This window comes from Schistocerca gregaria, chromosome 3 (assembly GCF_023897955.1).
Source record: "Schistocerca gregaria isolate iqSchGreg1 chromosome 3, iqSchGreg1.2, whole genome shotgun sequence".
NCBI classification, from domain to species: domain Eukaryota; kingdom Metazoa; phylum Arthropoda; class Insecta; order Orthoptera; family Acrididae; genus Schistocerca; species Schistocerca gregaria.
In genome coordinates, this window is record NC_064922.1 from 948,793,994 (window position 1) to 948,814,064 (window position 20,071).

The 20,071-nt window shown below is 45.5% G+C and overlaps 14 non-coding genes across 14 annotated transcripts; 12 read left to right on the plus strand and 2 right to left on the minus strand.

Moving 5' to 3' along the window:
• Positions 1-6,776: 6,776 nt before the first annotated feature.
• Trnaq-uug (transfer RNA glutamine (anticodon UUG)) lies at positions 6,777-6,848 on the plus strand. The gene has a single exon. It is a non-coding gene; the product is annotated as a tRNA-Gln (tRNA).
• Positions 6,849-7,973: 1,125 nt separating this feature from the next.
• On the plus strand, positions 7,974-8,045 carry Trnaq-cug (transfer RNA glutamine (anticodon CUG)). Its single transcript has one exon. It is a non-coding gene; the product is annotated as a tRNA-Gln (tRNA).
• Positions 8,046-9,170: 1,125 nt separating this feature from the next.
• On the plus strand, positions 9,171-9,242 carry Trnaq-cug (transfer RNA glutamine (anticodon CUG)). The gene has a single exon. It is a non-coding gene; the product is annotated as a tRNA-Gln (tRNA).
• Positions 9,243-10,367: 1,125 nt separating this feature from the next.
• On the plus strand, positions 10,368-10,439 carry Trnaq-uug (transfer RNA glutamine (anticodon UUG)). The gene has a single exon. It is a non-coding gene; the product is annotated as a tRNA-Gln (tRNA).
• A 1,125-nt stretch (positions 10,440-11,564) lies between these two features.
• On the plus strand, positions 11,565-11,636 carry Trnaq-uug (transfer RNA glutamine (anticodon UUG)). Its single transcript has one exon. It is a non-coding gene; the product is annotated as a tRNA-Gln (tRNA).
• Positions 11,637-12,761: 1,125 nt separating this feature from the next.
• Trnaq-uug (transfer RNA glutamine (anticodon UUG)) lies at positions 12,762-12,833 on the plus strand. The gene has a single exon. It is a non-coding gene; the product is annotated as a tRNA-Gln (tRNA).
• A 1,125-nt stretch (positions 12,834-13,958) lies between these two features.
• On the plus strand, positions 13,959-14,030 carry Trnaq-uug (transfer RNA glutamine (anticodon UUG)). The gene has a single exon. It is a non-coding gene; the product is annotated as a tRNA-Gln (tRNA).
• A 498-nt stretch (positions 14,031-14,528) lies between these two features.
• Trnap-ugg (transfer RNA proline (anticodon UGG)) lies at positions 14,529-14,600 on the minus strand. Its single transcript has one exon. It is a non-coding gene; the product is annotated as a tRNA-Pro (tRNA).
• A 555-nt stretch (positions 14,601-15,155) lies between these two features.
• On the plus strand, positions 15,156-15,227 carry Trnaq-uug (transfer RNA glutamine (anticodon UUG)). The gene has a single exon. It is a non-coding gene; the product is annotated as a tRNA-Gln (tRNA).
• Positions 15,228-15,725: 498 nt separating this feature from the next.
• On the minus strand, positions 15,726-15,797 carry Trnap-ugg (transfer RNA proline (anticodon UGG)). Its single transcript has one exon. It is a non-coding gene; the product is annotated as a tRNA-Pro (tRNA).
• A 555-nt stretch (positions 15,798-16,352) lies between these two features.
• Positions 16,353-16,424, plus strand: Trnaq-cug (transfer RNA glutamine (anticodon CUG)). The gene has a single exon. It is a non-coding gene; the product is annotated as a tRNA-Gln (tRNA).
• Positions 16,425-17,549: 1,125 nt separating this feature from the next.
• Trnaq-cug (transfer RNA glutamine (anticodon CUG)) lies at positions 17,550-17,621 on the plus strand. The gene has a single exon. It is a non-coding gene; the product is annotated as a tRNA-Gln (tRNA).
• A 1,125-nt stretch (positions 17,622-18,746) lies between these two features.
• On the plus strand, positions 18,747-18,818 carry Trnaq-uug (transfer RNA glutamine (anticodon UUG)). Its single transcript has one exon. It is a non-coding gene; the product is annotated as a tRNA-Gln (tRNA).
• A 1,124-nt stretch (positions 18,819-19,942) lies between these two features.
• Positions 19,943-20,014, plus strand: Trnaq-cug (transfer RNA glutamine (anticodon CUG)). The gene has a single exon. It is a non-coding gene; the product is annotated as a tRNA-Gln (tRNA).
• Positions 20,015-20,071: the final 57 nt, after the last annotated feature.

A 20,071-nucleotide genomic window follows, 5' to 3' on the forward strand; every position in this document is an offset into this window, starting at 1 on the left:
CTGCGCTGGAAATCCACGATTGGCTGACTGAGGTAATCGGTATTAATTCTGACTCTGTTCATACCACGCAATTAGATGCTGAAAAATACTGTGTTTTTGTTAAATTTCTGAACTCAGTGACAGTCGATAAGTTGCTTGCAAAATGGGGTAATTCCGTCGAATTTGTTCATCGAGACGGTTCAAAAAGTAATGTCTCTGTACGAAAAGCTGATATCATGTACACCAATGTCAGGATTTTGAATGTTCCAATTGAAATTGATAATCAGTTGATCAAGGACGCTCTATCTAAATATGGCGAAGTTAAATCTATCTATAACGAAAGATGGTCGAAGCTATACAAGATACAGTGTTTTAATGGCATTAGATCCGTTGAAATGGAGGTGAAAGCCAACATTCCGTCCCATATATCCGTTGCAGGCCATAAAGCACATGTTGTGTATTCTGGTCAGGAGCGCACGTGCAATATTTGCAATGAGACAGGTCATTTCCGACAAGATTGTCCGCGCCGTGTTTTTGTTCTTAGGAACAATCTAACACAGCGTCAAAAACTGACCCTCAGCGATGTCTTACCAAATAGCACTTCCCTTCTTTCGGTTAACGACAGTGGTGCATGTACTTCTGCAGTGCCCGCCATAACTACTACGGAGTTCCCTCCCCTGAGCGTCATTACATCACACCCTTCTGTTCCCGATTGCGATCTCCAGAATAAGAAGCGACCGTTGGAAACGACCGATGACGGCTCGGACGGCGAGTCCGCCCGTAATTCGCCTTCCACCCGCAAGCAGAAGCAGTGTAATGCGGATATGCTCGAGGAAACAAACAGTACATGTATTGACGTGACGACAGCCGCTGAGGCAACCCGGCCGCTGTCGGCGGCTGAACAGGTACAAACGGTCCACGGAGGGGACGCAGTAACGATTGTCGCGGAGACGGAAGAGGCGCACTCCGAAGCACAAGAGGTGACGGAGCGGAACCCAACTCAAGAACTTACAGACCCACAAACCGCCGACTCAGTCAGTACTCTGGAGCTAGTGACGGAAGAACAAGGAAATGGCACTCGTAAAAAGGACGCTGTTGAGGCAGCTTCGGTCACAACGGTGGTAAAGATAGACAATCCGAATGACGGCGCGTTGAACCAAGATGTCCGAAGACGCCGACTCAAACCGCTACCTACTCTCAAAGCTTCCCGTAACCAAAGCAAACAACAACCAGCACAAGAGGAAGCGACGGCCAAGAACGTCTTGTATGAAATCATCACGGAAAGACCTAAGGAGGTACCTTCAAGTGACATTAGTGATGCAAAGCCCCTCGGTAAAACTAAAACCCGAGATGTTCGGAATCCTGCACCAAAATGAGGCTGTAAGATGAAAAAAAAAAAAAGGATTTTGTTGAACCAGTTTCATTTCTAATTGTACTACTGTCTTAGTCATATTTCAGAGGAACCAGATGAAGTGTTTACCGAGCTTCAAATACTGACTATTCTTTTAGATGTTTGTTTAAGCGGAGTCGTTTCTCTCTTCTAGAAGCTGCACATCTCTTTTCTTTTTTTTTTTATTAATATTTTGTTATCTTTTTAATCACTTATTTACTTTTTATGCAAACTAAATGTCCCAGGCATATACAATTACGACTATCAATATTAACAGGATTACATCCGTGACTAAAGTTACAGCGCTCAAGGATTATTTATATGAGTCAGGGACGGACATTGCTTTCCTACAGGAAGTAGTGCTGACTAATCTTACAGTGCCTGGATATTTGGCGATTTTAAATGTCTCACTTGACACCAACGTCGGTACAGCAATTTTAGTCAGGGAGGGGATTCCTGTCTCGGATATCGAGAGGTTGGACTCCGGCAGAGCGATAGGTATAAAAGTCTTTGGTTCTACCCTTATCAATCTGTATGCCCCTTCTGGCACATCCAATAGAATGGAAAGAGCACAGTTCTATAAAGAAGAAATCATTTATTTATTACGGAAAAACCCAAAAGATCTTATAATAGGCGGTGATTTTAATTGTGTGATAAATAAGAAAGACCAGGTTCCGAATTTTAATAACTGCAGTGAACTGAAGCGTTTCGTCACTGTTTTACAGCTTAAAGATGCTTGGGAAATAATGTATCCCACTTTTGTGGCATTTACATTCCTAGGTCCTCACTCACGTAGCAGGATCGACAGACTCTACATATCGCAAAGTCTAGTTAGCTCCTTCATTAAAGCAGAGACGATTCCAGTTTACTTTTCTGATCATAGCTCCGTGCTAGCTTCCATCAACCTTACTGCGCAACCCACTCGCCGTTTTAGAAGTTCATGGCACCTTAATACGTCACTGATGCAGGACGACGGATTAGAAGAAAGTTTGACAGAAGCGTGGGCATTGTGCCTCCGCTCTGCAGATAGACACGTCTCAGTACTAGACTGGTGGTGCAACAGGGCAAAGCCTAAACTGAGAAAAGTTCTCATCCAGTATAGTGTACAACGATCGAAAGACTTGAAAAATTCCATCGAATTTTATTATACCATGCTGCGAAATTTATATGAGCAGGCAAACACTTCCAACGTCCGTCTGGCAGATATCAAGCAAACTAAGGCCAAATTGCTCAGTCTTAAAAGACAGCAGATGGAGGGTCTGAAATTAAAATCCAAGGCTAAGACAGTCGTGGAGGATGAACATGCTTCCTTGTACCATCTACTGAAGCACGAAAGAAACAGGAGACGCACCTTCATTGATGGACTTCAGTCTGAAACTGGCGAGACACTCACGACTCAGAGAGACATCGTCAATGCAGTGCACAAATATTACGAAGACCTATACACTGCCAACCCGGTATGTGAAGAGTCCTTCGATGAGTTCCTTAGTTACATAGCTCCACAGGTCTCGGACGAGGAAAACGAAGACCTTCTCGTTGAGTGTACTAACGAAGATATCCACAGAATCATCTGCAAATCTCCTCTGAGGAAATCGCCGGGACCGGATGGTTTGCCTGTTGAATTTTATAAACGATACTGGCCACTGATTGGTGACATGTTTACCCGAATGACGAACGAGGTGCTTCAAGGAAAGCATTTACCTGCTGTTTTTAAAGAGAGCACAATAGTACTAATCCCAAAAAATGCTGCAAAAAGAAACCTCAACAACTTTCGTCCTATTTCCCTGTTAAACTCTGATTATAAAATCATCGGCAGAATTTTAAACAACAGACTCTCTCAGTTGGCCAAAAAGATAGTAAGTCCATACCAGTCCTGTGTGCCTACCAAGAGCATTTTCAAAAGCATAGCTGAATATAGAGATATAATTGCCATCACTGCTGTGACCACCATAAAATGTGCTATCATGTTTATTGACTTCCAGAAAGCATTTGATCGTGTGGATCATAGATTCCTTAGTGCCACACTGAACAAAATAGGTTTTAATGAGCGAGTCGTAAGTGTGATCAGCAATGTTGCAACAGGCATCAGCGCTTGTATATCAGTTAACTGCCAGAGGACAAAGCAGATTCAGATCAGGCGCGGCGTTCCTCAAGGAAGCCCCCTCTCCATGTTCCTATTCGTGCTTTCATTAGAACCTTTCCTCCGCAGTGTTCATGCCACTCTAACTGGCATCACATTATCTGGTCACCGAACAGTCATAAAAGCCTATGCCGATGATGTCGGAGTCGTCCTGCGAAATCCCGACGACATTTTGAAATTGGAAACGCTAATTAAAAAGTACTGTAGAGTCTCCGGAGCAGGTGTCAACGCAAACAAAAGCAAACTCCTAAACCTGCGGGGTTTTCAACATACCACCTTAGCCTGGGCCACAATGGTCACCCAATGCAAAGCACTAGGAATAACACTGACACCTTGTCCGTTAAAAATGGCAGCTATCAATTGGAGAAATACGTCGGGACAACTTCTTGGAACAACAAGAGAAAACCTCCACCGTAACTTGAACCAAGTTCAGAGGGTGATTTTCATTAACCACTGCATTCTCTCCAGGAGTTACTTTATAGCACAGATCTTCCCACTACCGAAAATGATTGGAAAAAAGATAATGTCTACCATTGCCAGCTATCTTTGGAGAGGGGAAATATTCAGAGTCGACGCAAAAACTGCGACCTTAGATCCCAGGAATGGAGGTTTGGGGTTAGTTGACATCAGAAATAAGGCGTCTGCGCTTTTTATAAAAAGGACCGCCACTATCCTTAGCGACCACGCTGATAGCATTACAACTAAATTATTTGAAGTTGTCAGGCCTGCCAGTTTACAGGCGCCGGTGAATGTGCAAAAAATAAATAACCGGCTCCAGTACGTTCGTGTATATTTTGTGGAATTCAGCTATCTCGGCGGTGTCATCATCAACTCACGACGGATTACGGCCCGCGATATTCTGTCCCATCGAAAGAAAATGGAGGGGAGAAACAAATTGGAAAGTAAATACCCACACACTGATTGGGACGCCATATGGAAAAATATTAATATGCGTGGTCTACCATCGGACGTCAAGTCAGCGTGGTATAAAACAGTGAATGAGACCGTAAGCACCAATGAAAGGTTACATGCAATCGGCGTTAGCGACACGAACCTATGTCTCAAATGTAAATTGATCGACACGTTAGTGCACAGATTCACGTGCGGTGGCAATCTACAACTCTGTAATTGGATTAGGGAACAACTGGCTTTTCTTACGAGATCTTCGGTGGAAAATTTTCCCCCTGTTACATTCCTCAGGCCTCAGACTTGCTATTTTCCAGCAGCAAAAAACAACTCGGTCCATTGGTTAATGGGACACTATGTGAATTACGTAATTAATCACCTGGGAAATGACAATTCCACTGATTTTTACATGTACTTGAAGTGTGCTTTTTATAACGCCCTGAAATATAAAGACCACAAGAAAAACTACGGCAATATGCTTAAAATTGTATTCGAGCGACTGGGCATTGGTTGACAAGCCAACGAGATAAACAAAAATCGTTTATTTAAGCGAAACGACGCTTAAACAAAAACAATTGGGGAGAAGTACACTTTTACAGTTTCATATTACAATCACTTATCTTCTGCTGGCAAAGAAGGCTATTTTGTTTATTGCACAGAAGAAGCCGAAGCCGAAAGCCAGTATCGCAGGGTTAAAGATAAATTGTTTTCTTATACATTCATTTATGACTGAGAAGGAAGTCTTATTTGTTTCCATGGAAGGGAACATACTTTTTTATTATTATTATTAATCTCAAGAAGGAAAGGAGGCTATGGAATTAGTGCCTTAACATAAAATTCCTTCTTCACATTCCATGAAGATTTTTCTTTTACAATAAAAAAATAACAAACAAACAAAAATAATAATAATAACAATAAAAAAAAAACTAAACAGAAATTAAAAAAAATAATATACAGGTTCAGGGTCCACTACTTCCCATAACTTTATTATATATTACAAAGAAGTATGCTAGGTTGCCGAGAAGCAGTGGATGAAAAAAAAAAAAAAAAAAAAAAAAAAAAAGCACTAAAGCTATAACCTTCAATCTCTATTGCCTCGGCATGACATAAATTTTTTGTTTCAAATGAAGCATCTTTTGGTTAAAAAAAAAAAAAAAAAAAAAAAAAAAAATGGTGTAATGGTTAGCACTCTGGACTTTGAATCCAGCGATCCGAGTTCGAGTCTCGGTGGAACCTGATTCAGTGTTTTGCGATCGTTTCTAGAAACGTGTACGAGCTGGCAGTTGGAATTGTATATGCAAAATTTTAGCTAGGATCATGTAATGCAAATTGTTAATAGCAGTCCACACGTGAATGGGGAAGGCTCCAAATGCTTATGCTTTTGCTACTAGGATTAATAACGGAACGTAAGGGGTTCAACTGCGAGAAGACGACCTCAGCTGCTTCTCCCAGCATCTCTCCGTTTTGGGTGCTGCATGCACATGCATTTAACAAACGTGTATGCGATGTACTAGTTCCTGGGAAACGAATAGAATCGTTGTACGTGTCAGTCTTTAGGTATAGATATAAGTAATCGAAGACGGCTTAATCCTGCTTCGTAGATTGCTTTCCACAAGACGCACTTGCCAGTATCATTGGCCGGAGGCCCGACATGCATTTTGCCCCGTTGCATGGCTTACTTTCAGAGACTCGCTAGTTTATCGTAGTGCTTGGTTGTCGCGAAAGTGAATAGTAGGGCCTGTCCGGCATTTGAATCCGGGACCTCCTGCACCCAAAGCAGGAATCATACCCCTAGAAAAACAGGCGGCAAAAGTAAGCAGCTGTGCACCCCGCCACCTACTGAGATCTTGCCGCACTTGCTATTGAAGCATCCAATCTGGACCATATTCTCAAAGAGGTTTCTTAATCCGACACCTACAACATGAGCTGTGCTGAGGACCAATGTAGTTGAAGGCTGAAAGAGCTGCTTGAGTTGTGAGACAGTATGTCGATCGTGTGAAGTGCAAATGTAATAGTGTCAAGCACCATCCGCCCACTACGTAGCGTTGTGTGACAGCACGTACTTTTCGACAGTACTCTGTGTCCATAGCTGTTTTCATAGCTAGGCTGCTTCCAGCACAAAGCATCCACCATACGAAAGTGGCTGTTCCGCGATTTTGATTACCTGACCCTTCGACATCACTTCATGTACGAATACTGGCAAGAATTCTCGCTACATTCGAAGTTGTTCCCTCCACTTTCAACCTACTTGGTTGCTTCATTTGCCACGCAAACACTTCCTGAGGACGCTACATGTAATAAATCGCAGCTTACTGGTATAATGACATGATGCTGCTCAGTTTACGTCCGCTAGAGGCACACGGTTCCATGGTGTAATGGTTAGCACTCTGGACTTTGAATCCAGCGATCCGAGTTCGAGTCTCGGTGGAACCTGATTCAGTGTTTTGCGATCGTTTCTAGAAACGTGTACGAGCTGGCAGTTGGAATTGTATATGCAAAATTTTAGCTAGGATCATGTAATGCAAATTGTTAATAGCAGTCCACACGTGAATGGGGAACGCTCCAAATGCTTATGCTTTTGCTACTAGGATTAATAACGGAACGTAAGGGGTTCAACTGCGAGAAGACGACCTCAGCTGCTTCTCCCAGCATCTCTCCGTTTTGGGTGCTGCATGCACATGCATTTAACAAACGTGTATGCGATGTACTAGTTCCTGGGAAACGAATAGAATCGTTGTACGTGTCAGTCTTTAGGTATAGATATAAGTAATCGAAGACGGCTTAATCCTGCTTCGTAGATTGCTTTCCACAAGACGCACTTGCCAGTATCATTGGCCGGAGGCCCGACATGCATTTTGCCCCGTTGCATGGCTTACTTTCAGAGACTCGCTAGTTTATCGTAGTGCTTGGTTGTCGCGAAAGTGAAAAGTAGGGCCTGTCCGGCATTTGAACCCGGGACCTCCTGCACCCAAAGCAGGAATCATACCCCTAGAAAAACAGGCCGCAAAAGTAAGCAGCTGTGCACCCCGCCACCTACTGAGATCTTGCCGCACTTGCTATTGAAGCATCCAATCTGGACCATATTCTCAAAGAGGTTTCTTAATCCGACACCTACAACATGAGCTGTGCTGAGGACCAATGTAGTTGACGTCTGAAAGAGCTGCTTGAGTTGTGAGACAGTATGTCGATCGTGTGAAGTGCAAATGTAATCGTGTCAAGCACCATCCGCCCACTACGTAGCGTTGTGTGACAGCACGTACTTTTCGACAGTACTCTGTGTCCATAGCTGTTTTCAGAGACAGGCTGCTTCCAGCACAAAGCATCCACCATACGAAAGTGGCTGTTCCGCGATTTTGATTACCTGACCCTTCGACATCACTTCATGTACGAATACTGGCAAGAATTCTCGCTACATTCGAAGTTGTTCCCTCCACTTTCAACCTACTTGGTTGCTTCATTTGCCACGCAAACACTTCCTGAGGACGCTACATGTAATAAATCGCAGCTTACCGGTTTAATGACATGATGCTGCTCAGTTTAAGTCCGCTAGAGGCACACGGTTCCATGGTGTAATGGTTAGCACTCTGGACTCTGAATCCAGCGATTTGAGTTCGAGTCTCGGTGGAACCTGATTCAGTGTTTTGCGATCGTTTCTAGAAACGTGTACGAGCTGGCAGTTGGAATTGTATATGCAAAATTTTAGCTAGGATCATGTAATGCAAATTGTTAATAGCAGTCCACACGTGAATGGGGAAGGCTCCAAATGCTTATGCTTTTGCTACTAGGATTAATAACGGAACGTAAGGGGTTCAACTGCGAGAAGACGACCTCAGCTGCTTCTCCCAGCATCTCTCCGTTTTGGGTGCTGCATGCACATGCATTTAACAAACGTGCATGCGATGTACTAGTTCCTGGGAAACGAATAGAATCGTTGTACGTGTCAGTCTTTAGGTATAGATATAAGTAATCGAAGACGGCTTAATCCTGCTTCGTAGATTGCTTTCCACAAGACGCACTTGCCAGTATCATTGGCCGGTGGCCCGACATGCAGTTTGCCCCGTTGCATGGCTTACTTTCAGAGACTCGCTAGTTTATCGTAGTGCTTGGTTGTCGCGAAAGTGAAAAGTAGGGCCTGTCCGGCATTTGAATCCGGGACCTCCTGCACCCAAAGCAGGAATCATACCCCTAGACCAACAGTCCGCAAACGTAAGCAGCTGTGCACCCCGCCACCTACTGAGATCTTGCCGCACTTGCTATTGAAGCATCCAATCTGGACCATATTCTCAAAGAGGTTTGTTAATCCGACACCTACAACATGAGCTGTGCTGAGGACCAATGTAGTTGAAGGCTGAAAGAGCTGCTTGAGTTGTGAGACAGTATGTCGATCGTGTGAAGTGCAAATGTAATCGTGTCAAGCACCATCAGCCCACTACGTAGCGTTGTGTGACAGCACGTACTTTTCGACAGTACTCTGTGTCCATAGCTGTTTTCATAGCTAGGCTGCTTCCAGCACAAAGCATCCACCATACGAAAGTGGCTGTTCCGCGATTTTGATTACCTGACCCTTCGACATCACTTCATGTACGAATACTGGCAAGAATTCTCGCTACATTCGAAGTTGTTCCCTCCACTTTCAACCTACTTGGTTGCTTCATTTGCCACGCAAACACTTCCTGAGGACGCTACATGTAATAAATCGCAGCTTACCGGTTTAATGACATGATGCTGCTCAGTTTAAGTCCACTAGAGGCACACGGTTCCATGGTGTAATGGTTAGCACTCTGGACTCTGAATCCAGCGATCCGAGTTCGAGTCTCGGTGGAACCTGATTCAGTGTTTTGCGATCGTTTCTAGAAACGTGTACGAGCTGGCAGTTGGAATTGTATATGCAAAATTTTAGCTAGGATCATGTAATGCAAATTGTTAATAGCAGTCCACACGTGAATGGGGAACGCTCCAAATGCTTATGCTTTTGCTACTAGGATTAATAACGGAACGTAAGGGGTTCAACTGCGAGAAGACGACCTCAGCTGCTTCTCCCAGCATCTCTCCGTTTTGGGTGCTGCATGCACATGCATTTAACAAACGTGCATGCGATGTACTAGTTCCTGGGAAACGAATAGAATCGTTGTACGTGTCAGTCTTTAGGTATAGATATAAGTAATCGAAGACGGCTTAATCCTGCTTCGTAGATTGCTTTCCACAAGACGCACTTGCCAGTATCATTGGCCGGAGGACCGACATGCAGTTTGCCCCGTTGCATGGCTTACTTTCAGAGACTCGCTAGTTTATCGTAGTGCTTGGTTGTCGCGAAAGTGAAAAGTAGGGCCTGTCCGGCATTTGAATCCGGGACCTCCTGCACCCAAAGCAGGAATCATACCCCTAGACCAACAGTCCGCAAACGTAAGCAGCTGTGCACCCCGCCACCTACTGAGATCTTGCCGCACTTGCTATTGAAGCATCCAATCTGGACCATATTCTCAAAGATGTTTCTTAATCCGACACCTACAACATGAGCTGTGCTGAGGACCAATGTAGTTGAAGGCTGAAAGAGCTGCTTGAGTTGTGAGACAGTATGTCGATCGTGTGAAGTGCAAATGTAATAGTGTCAAGCACCATCCGCCCACTACGTAGCGTTGTGTGACAGCACGTACTTTTCGACAGTACTCTGTGTCCATAGCTGTTTTCATAGCTAGGCTGCTTCCAGCACAAAGCATCCACCATACGAAAGTGGCTGTTCCGCGATTTTGATTACCTGACCCTTCGACATCACTTCATGTACGAATACTGGCAAGAATTCTCGCTACATTCGAAGTTGTTCCCTCCACTTTCAACCTACTTGGTTGCTTCATTTGCCACGCAAACACTTCCTGAGGACGCTACATGTAATAAATCGCAGCTTACCGGTTTAATGACATGATGCTGCTCAGTTTAAGTCCGCTAGAGGCCCACGGTTCCATGGTGTAATGGTTAGCACTCTGGACTTTGAATCCAGCGATCCGAGTTCGAGTCTCGGTGGAACCTGATTCAGTGTTTTGCGATCGTTTCTAGAAACGTGTACGAGCTGGCAGTTGGAATTGTATATGCAAAATTTTAGCTAGGATCATGTAATGCAAATTGTTAATAGCAGTCCACACGTGAATGGGGAACGCTCCAAATGCTTATGCTTTTGCTACTAGGATTAATAACGGAACGTAAGGGGTTCAACTGCGAGAAGACGACCTCAGCTGCTTCTCCCAGCATCTCTCCGTTTTGGGTGCTGCATGCACATGCATTTAACAAACGTGCATGCGATGTACTAGTTCCTGGGAAACGAATAGAATCGTTGTACGTGTCAGTCTTTAGGTATAGATATAAGTAATCGAAGACGGCTTAATCCTGCTTCGTAGATTGCTTTCCACAAGACGCACTTGCCAGTATCATTGGCCGGTGGCCCGACATGCAGTTTGCCCCGTTGCATGGCTTACTTTTAGAGACTCGCTAGTTTATCGTAGTGCTTGGTTGTCGCGAAAGTGAATAGTAGGGCCTGTCCGGCATTTGAATCCGGGACCTCCTGCACCCAAAGCAGGAATCATACCCCTAGAAAAACAGGCGGCAAAAGTAAGCAGCTGTGCACCCCGCCACCTACTGAGATCTTGCCGCACTTGCTATTGAAGCATCCAATCTGGACCATATTCTCAAAGAGGTTTCTTAATCCGACACCTACAACATGAGCTGTGCTGAGGACCAATGTAGTTGAAGGCTGAAAGAGCTGCTTGAGTTGTGAGACAGTATGTCGATCGTGTGAAGTGCAAATGTAATCGTGTCAAGCACCATCAGCCCACTACGTTGCGTTGTGTGACAGCACGTACTTTTCGACAGTACTCTGTGTCCATAGCTGTTTTCATAGCTAGGCTGCTTCCAGCACAAAGCATCCACCATACGAAAGTGGCTGTTCCGCGATTTTGATTACCTGACCCTTCGACATCACTTCATGTACGAATACTGGCAAGAATTCTCGCTACATTCGAAGTTGTTCCCTCCACTTTCAACCTACTTGGTTGCTTCATTTGCCACGCAAACACTTCCTGAGGACGCTACATGTAATAAATCGCAGCTTACCGGTTTAATGACATGATGCTGCTCAGTTTAAGTCCGCTAGAGGCACACGGTTCCATGGTGTAATGGTTAGCACTCTGGACTTTGAATCCAGCGATCCGAGTTCGAGTCTCGGTGGAACCTGATTCAGTGTTTTGCGATCGTTTCTAGAAACGTGTACGAGCTGGCAGTTGGAATTGTATATGCAAAATTTTAGCTAGGATCATGTAATGCAAATTGTTAATAGCAGTCCACACGTGAATGGGGAACGCTCCAAATGCTTATGCTTTTGCTACTAGGATTAATAACGGAACGTAAGGGGTTCAACTGCGAGAAGACGACCTCAGCTGCTTCTCCCAGCATCTCTCCGTTTTGGGTGCTGCATGCACATGCATTTAACAAACGTGCATGCGATGTACTAGTTCCTGGGAAACGAATAGAATCGTTGTACGTGTCAGTCTTTAGGTATAGATATAAGTAATCGAAGACGGCTTAATCCTGCTTCGTAGATTGCTTTCCACAAGACGCACTTGCCAGTATCATTGGCCGGTGGCCCGACATGCAGTTTGCCCCGTTGCATGGCTTACTTTTAGAGACTCGCTAGTTTATCGTAGTGCTTGGTTGTCGCGAAAGTGAATAGTAGGGCCTGTCCGGCATTTGAATCCGGGACCTCCTGGACCCAAAGCAGGAATCATACCCCTAGAAAAACAGGCGGCAAAAGTAAGCAGCTGTGCACCCCGCCACCTACTGAGATCTTGCCGCACTTGCTATTGAAGCATCCAATCTGGACCATATTCTCAAAGAGGTTTCTTAATCCGACACCTACAACATGAGCTGTGCTGAGGACCAATGTAGTTGAAGGCTGAAAGAGCTGCTTGAGTTGTGAGACAGTATGTCGATCGTGTGAAGTGCAAATGTAATCGTGTCAAGCACCATCAGCCCACTACGTAGCGTTGTGTGACAGCACGTACTTTTCGACAGTACTCTGTGTCCATAGCTGTTTTCATAGCTAGGCTGCTTCCAGCACAAAGCATCCACCATACGAAAGTGGCTGTTCCGCGATTTTGATTACCTGACCCTTCGACATCACTTCATGTACGAATACTGGCAAGAATTCTCGCTACATTCGAAGTTGTTCCCTCCACTTTCAACCTACTTGGTTGCTTCATTTGCCACGCAAACACTTCCTGAGGACGCTACATGTAATAAATCGCAGCTTACCGGTTTAATGACATGATGCTGCTCAGTTTAAGTCCGCTAGAGGCACACGGTTCCATGGTGTAATGGTTAGCACTCTGGACTTTGAATCCAGCGATCCGAGTTCGAGTCTCGGTGGAACCTGATTCAGTGTTTTGCGATCGTTTCTAGAAACGTGTACGAGCTGGCAGTTGGAATTGTATATGCAAAATTTTAGCTAGGATCATGTAATGCAAATTGTTAATAGCAGTCCACACGTGAATGGGGAACGCTCCAAATGCTTAAGCTTTTGCTACTAGGATTAATAACGGAACGTAAGGGGTTCAACTGCGAGAAGACGACCTCAGCTGCTTCTCCCAGCATCTCTCCGTTTTGGGTGCTGCATGCACATGCATTTAACAAACGTGCATGCGATGTACTAGTTCCTGGGAAACGAATAGAATCGTTGTACGTGTCAGTCTTTAGGTATAGATATAAGTAATCGAAGACGGCTTAATCCTGCTTCGTAGATTGCTTTCCACAAGACGCACTTGCCAGTATCATTGGCCGGTGGCCCGACATGCAGTTTGCCCCGTTGCATGGCTTACTTTCAGAGACTCGCTAGTTTATCGTAGTGCTTGGTTGTCGCGAAAGTGAAAAGTAGGGCCTGTCCGGCATTTGAATCCGGGACCTCCTGCACCCAAAGCAGGAATCATACCCCTAGACCAACAGTCCGCAAACGTAAGCAGCTGTGCACCCCGCCACCTACTGAGATCTTGCCGCACTTGCTATTGAAGCATCCAATCTGGACCATATTCTCAAAGAGGTTTCTTAATCCGACACCTACAACATGAGCTGTGCTGAGGACCAATGTAGTTGAAGGCTGAAAGAGCTGCTTGAGTTGTGAGACAGTATGTCGATCGTGTGAAGTGCAAATGTAATAGTGTCAAGCACCATCCGCCCACTACGTAGCGTTGTGTGACAGCACGTACTTTTCGACAGTACTCTGTGTCCATAGCTGTTTTCATAGCTAGGCTGCTTCCAGCACAAAGCATCCACCATACGAAAGTGGCTGTTCCGCGATTTTGATAACCTGACCCTTCGACATCACTTCATGTACGAATACTGGCAAGAATTCTCGCTACATTCGAAGTTGTTCCCTCCACTTTCAACCTACTTGGTTGCTTCATTTGCCACGCAAACACTTCCTGAGGACGCTACATGTAATAAATCGCAGCTTACCGGTTTAATGACATGATGCTGCTCAGTTTAAGTCCGCTAGAGGCCCACGGTTCCATGGTGTAATGGTTAGCACTCTGGACTTTGAATCCAGCGATCCGAGTTCGAGTCTCCGTGGAACCTGATTCAGTGTTTTGCGATCGTTTCTAGAAACGTGTACGAGCTGGCAGTTGGAATTGTATATGCAAAATTTTAGCTAGGATCATGTAATGCAAATTGTTAATAGCAGTCCACACGTGAATGGGGAAAGCTCCAAATGCTTATGCTTTTGCTACTAGGATTAATAACGGAACGTAAGGGGTTCAACTGCGAGAAGACGACCTCAGCTGCTTCTCCCAGCATCTCTCCGTTTTGGGTGCTGCATGCACATGCATTTAACAAACGTGCATGCGATGTACTAGTTCCTGGGAAACGAATAGAATCGTTGTACGTGTCAGTCTTTAGGTATAGATATAAGTAATCGAAGACGGCTTAATCCTGCTTCGTAGATTGCTTTCCACAAGACGCACTTGCCAGTATCATTGGCCGGTGGCCCGACATGCAGTTTGCCCCGTTGCATGTCTTACTTTCAGAGACTCGCTAGTTTATCGTAGTGCTTGGTTGTCGCGAAAGTGAAAAGTAGGGCCTGTCCGGCATTTGAATCCGGGACCTCCTGCACCCAAAGCAGGAATCATACCCCTAGACCAACAGGCCGCAAAAGTAAGCAGCTGTGCATCCCGCCACCTACTGAGATCTTGCCGCACTTGCTATTGAAGCATCCAATCTGGACCATATTCTCAAAGAGGTTTCTTATTCCGACACAAACAACATGAGCTGTGCTGAGGACCAATGTAGTTGAAGGCTGAAAGAGCTGCTTGAGTTGTGAGACAGTATGTCGATCGTGTGAAGTGCAAATGTAATCGTGTCAAGCACCATCAGCCCACTACGTAGCGTTGTGTGACAGCACGTACTTTTCGACAGTACTCTGTGTCCATAGCTGTTTTCATAGCTAGGCTGCTTCCAGCACAAAGCATCCACCATACGAAAGTGGCTGTTCCGCGATTTTGATTACCTGACCCTTCGACATCACTTCATGTACGAATACTGGCAAGAATTCTCGCTACATTCGAAGTTGTTCCCTCCACTTTCAACCTACTTGGTTGCTTCATTTGCCACGCAAACACTTCCTGAGGACGCTACATGTAATAAATCGCAGCTTACCGGTTTAATGACATGATGCTGCTCAGTTTAAGTCCGCTAGAGGCCCACGGTTCCATGGTGTAATGGTTAGCACTCTGGACTTTGAATCCAGCGATCCGAGTTCGAGTCTCCGTGGAACCTGATTCAGTGTTTTGCGATCGTTTCTAGAAACGTGTACGAGCTGGCAGTTGGAATTGTATATGCAAAATTTTAGCTAGGATCATGTAATGCAAATTGTTAATAGCAGTCCACACGTGAATGGGGAAAGCTCCAAATGCTTATGCTTTTGCTACTAGGATTAATAACGGAACGTAAGGGGTTCAACTGCGAGAAGACGACCTCAGCTGCTTCTCCCAGCATCTCTCCGTTTTGGGTGCTGCATGCACATGCATTTAACAAACGTGCATGCGATGTACTAGTTCCTGGGAAACGAATAGAATCGTTGTACGTGTCAGTCTTTAGGTATAGATATAAGTAATCGAAGACGGCTTAATCCTGCTTCGTAGATTGCTTTCCACAAGACGCACTTGCCAGTATCATTGGCCGGTGGCCCGACATGCAGTTTGCCCCGTTGCATGGCTTACTTTCAGAGACTCGCTAGTTTATCGTAGTGCTTGGTTGTCGCGAAAGTGAAAAGTAGGGCCTGTCCGGCATTTGAATCCGGGACCTCCTGCACCCAAAGCAGGAATCATACCCCTAGACCAACAGGCCGCAAAAGTAAGCAGCTGTGCACCCCGCCACCTACTGAGATCTTGCCGCACTTGCTATTGAAGCATCCAATCTGGACCATATTCTCAAAGAGGTTTCTTAATCCGACACCTACAACATGAGCTGTGCTGAGGACCAATGTAGTTGAAGGCTGAAAGAGCTGCTTAAGTTGTGAGACAGTATGTCGATCGTGTGAAGTGCAAATGTAATCGTGTCAAGCACCATCAGCCCACTACGTAGCGTTGTGTGACAGCACGAACTTTTCGACAGTACTCTGTGTCCATAGCTGTTTTCATAGCTAGGCTGCTTCCAGCACAAAGCATCCACCATACGAAAGTGGCTGTTCCGCGATTTTGATTACCTGACCCTTCGACATCACTTCATGTACGAATACTGGCAAGAATTCTCGCTACATTCGAAGTTGTTCCCTCCACTTTCAACCTACTTGGTTGCTTCATTTGCCACGCAAACACTTCCTGAGGACGCTACATGTAATAAATCGCAGCTTACCGGTTTAATGACATGATGCTGCTCAGTTTAAGTCCGCTAGAGGCACACGGTTCCATGGTGTAATGGTTAGCACTCTGGACTCTGAATCCAGCGATCCGAGTTCGAGTCTCGGTGGAACCTGATTCAGTGTTTTGCGATCGTTTCTAGAAACGTGTGCGAGCTGGCAGTTGGAATTGTATATGCAAAATTTTAGCTAGGATCATGTAATGCAAATTGTTAATAGCAGTCCACACGTGAATGGGGAAGGCTCCAAATGCTTATGCTTTTGCTACTAGGATTAATAACGGAACGTAAGGGGTTCAACTGCGAGAAGACGACCTCAGCTGCTTCTCCCAGCATCTCTCCGTTTTGGGTGCTGCATGCACATGCATTTAACAAACGTGCATGCGATGTACTAGTTCCTGGGAAACGAATAGAATCGTTGTACGTGTCAGTCTTTAGGTATAGATATAAGTAATCGAAGACGGCTTAATCCTGCTTCGTAGATTGCTTTCCACAAGACGCACTTGCCAGTATCATTGGCCGGTGGCCCGACATGCAGTTTGCCCCGTTGCATGGCTTACTTTCAGAGACTCGCTAGTTTATCGTAGTGCTTGGTTGTCGCGAAAGTGAAAAGTAGGGCTTGTCCGGCATTTGAATCCGGGACCTCCTGCACCCAAAGCAGGAATCATACCCCTAGACCAACAGTCCGCAAACGTAAGCAGCTGTGCACCCCGCCACCTACTGAGATCTTGCCGCACTTGCTATTGAAGCATCCAATCTGGACCATATTCTCAAAGAGGATTCTTAATCCGACACCTACAACATGAGCTGTGCTGAGGACCAATGTAGTTGAAGGCTGAAAGAGCTGCTTGAGTTGTGAGACAGTATGTCGATCGTGTGACGTGCAAATGTAATAGTGTCAAGCACCATCCGCCCACTACGTAGCGTTGTGTGACAGCACGTACTTTTCGACAGTACTCTGTGTCCATAGCTGTTTTCATAGCTAGGCTGCTTCCAGCACAAAGCATCCACCATACGAAAGTGGCTGTTCCGCGATTTTGATTACCTGACCCTTCGACATCACTTCATGTACGAATACTGGCAAGAATTCTCGCTACATTCGAAGTTATTCCCTCCACTTTCAACCTACTTGGTTGCTTCATTTGCCACGCAAACACTTCCTGAGGACGCTACATGTAATAAATCGCAGCTTACCGGTTTAATGACATGATGCTGCTCAGTTTAAGTGCGCTAGAGGCACACGGTTCCATGGTGTAATGGTTAGCACTCTGGACTCTGAATCCAGCGATCCGAGTTCGAGTCTCGGTGGAACCTGATTCAGTGTTTTGCGATCGTTTCTAGAAACGTGTACGAGCTGGCAGTTGGAATTGTATATGCAAAATTTTAGCTAGGATCATGTAATGCAAATTGTTAATAGCAGTCCACACGTGAATGGGGAACGCTCCAAATGCTTATGCTTTTGCTACTAGGATTAATAACGGAACGTAAGGGGTTCAACTGCGAGAAGACGACCTCAGCTGCTTCTCCCAGCATCTCTCCGTTTTGGGTGCTGCATGCACATGCATTTAACAAACGTGCATGCGATGTACTAGTTCCTGGGAAACGAATAGAATCGTTGTACGTGTCAGTCTTTAGGTATAGATATAAGTAATCGAAGACGGCTTAATCCTGCTTCGTAGATTGCTTTCCACAAGACGCACTTGCCAGTATCATTGGCCGGAGGCCCGACATGCAGTTTGCCCCGTTGCATGGCTTACTTTCAGAGACTCGCTAGTTTATCGTAGTGCTTGGTTGTCGCGAAAGTGAAAAGTAGGGCCTGTCCGGCTTTTGAATCCGGGACCTCCTGCACCCAAAGCAGGAATCATACCCCTAGACCAACAGTCCGCAAACGTAAGCAGCTGTACACCCCGCCACCTACTGAGATCTTGCCGCACTTGCTATTGAAGCATCCAATCTGGACCATATTCTCAAAGAGGTTTCTTAATCCGACACAAACAACATGAGCTGTGCTGAGGACCAATGTAGTTGAAGGCTGAAAGAGCTGCTTGAGTTGTGAGACATAATGTCGATCGTGTGAAGTGCAAATGTAATAGTGTCAAGCACCATCCGCCCACTACGTAGCGTTGTGTGACAGCACGTACTTTTCGACAGTACTCTGTGTCCATAGCTGTTTTCATAGCTAGGCTGCTTCCAGCACAAAGCATCCACCATACGAAAGTGGCTGTTCCGCGATTTTGATTACCTGACCCTTCGACATCACTTCATGTACGAATACTGGCAAGAATTCTCGCTACATTCGAAGTTATTCCCTCCACTTTCAACCTACTTGGTTGCTTCATTTGCCATGCAAACACTTCCTGAGGACGCTACATGTAATAAATCGCAGCTTACCGGTTTAATGACATGACGATGCTCACATTAAGACCGCTAGAGGCACTCGGTTCCATGGTGTAATGGTTAGCACTCTGGGCTTTGAATCCAGCGGTCCGAGATCGAGTCTCGGTGGAACCTGGTTCAGTGTTTTGCGATCGTTTCTAGAAACGTGTACGAGCTGGCAGTTGGAATTGTATATGCAAAATTTTAGCTAGGATCATGTAATGCAAATTGTTAATAGCAGTCCACACGTGAATGGGGAACGCTCCAAATGCTTATGCTTTTGCTACTAGGATTAATAACGGAACGTAAGGGGTTCAACTGCGAGAAGACGACCTCAGCTGCTTCTCCCAGCATCTCTCCGTTTTGGGTGCTGCATGCACATGCATTTAACAAACGTGCATGCGATGTACTAGTTCCTGGGAAACGAATAGAATCGTTGTATGTGTCAGTCTTTAGGTATAGATATAAGTAATCGAAGACGGCTTAATCCTGCTTCGTAGATTGCTTTCCACAAGACGCACTTGCCAGTATCATTGGCCGGTGGCCCGACATGCAGTTTGCCCCGTTGCATGGCTTACTTTCAGAGGCTCGCTAGTTTATCGTAGTGCTTGGTTGTCGCGAAAGTGAAAAGTAGGGCCTGTCCGGCATTTGAATCCGGGACCTCCTGCACCCAAAGCAGGAATCATACCCCTAGAAAAACAGGCGGCAAAAGTAAGCAGCTGTGCACCCCGCCACCTACTGAGATCTTGCCGCACTTGCTATTGAAGCATCCAATCTGGACCATATTCTCAAAGAGGTTTCTTAATCCGACACCTACAACATGAGCTGTGCTGAGGACCAATGTAGTTGAAGGCTGAAAGAGCTGCTTGAGTTGTGAGACAGTATGTCGATCGTGTGAAGTGCAAATGTAATCGTGTCAAGCACCATCAGCCCACTACGTAGCGTTGTGTGACAGCACGTACTTTTCGACAGTACTCTGTGTCCATAGCTGTTTTCATAGCTAGGCTGCTTCCAGCACAAAGCATCCACCATACGAAAGTGGCTGTTCCGCGATTTTGATTACCTGACCCTTCGACATCACTTCATGTACGAATACTGGCAAGAATTCTCGCTACATTCGAAGTTGTTCCCTCCACTTTCAACCTACTTGGTTGCTTCATTTGCCACGCAAACACTTCCTGAGGACGCTACATGTAATAAATCGCAGCTACCGGTTTAATGACATGATGCTGCTCAGTTTAAGTCCGCTAGAGGCACACGGTTCCATGGTGTAATGGTTAGCACTCTGGACTCTGAATCCAGCGATCCGAGTTCGAGTCTCGGTGGAACCTGATTCAGTGTTTTGCGATCGTTTCTAGAAACGTGTACGAGCTGGCAGTTGGAATTGT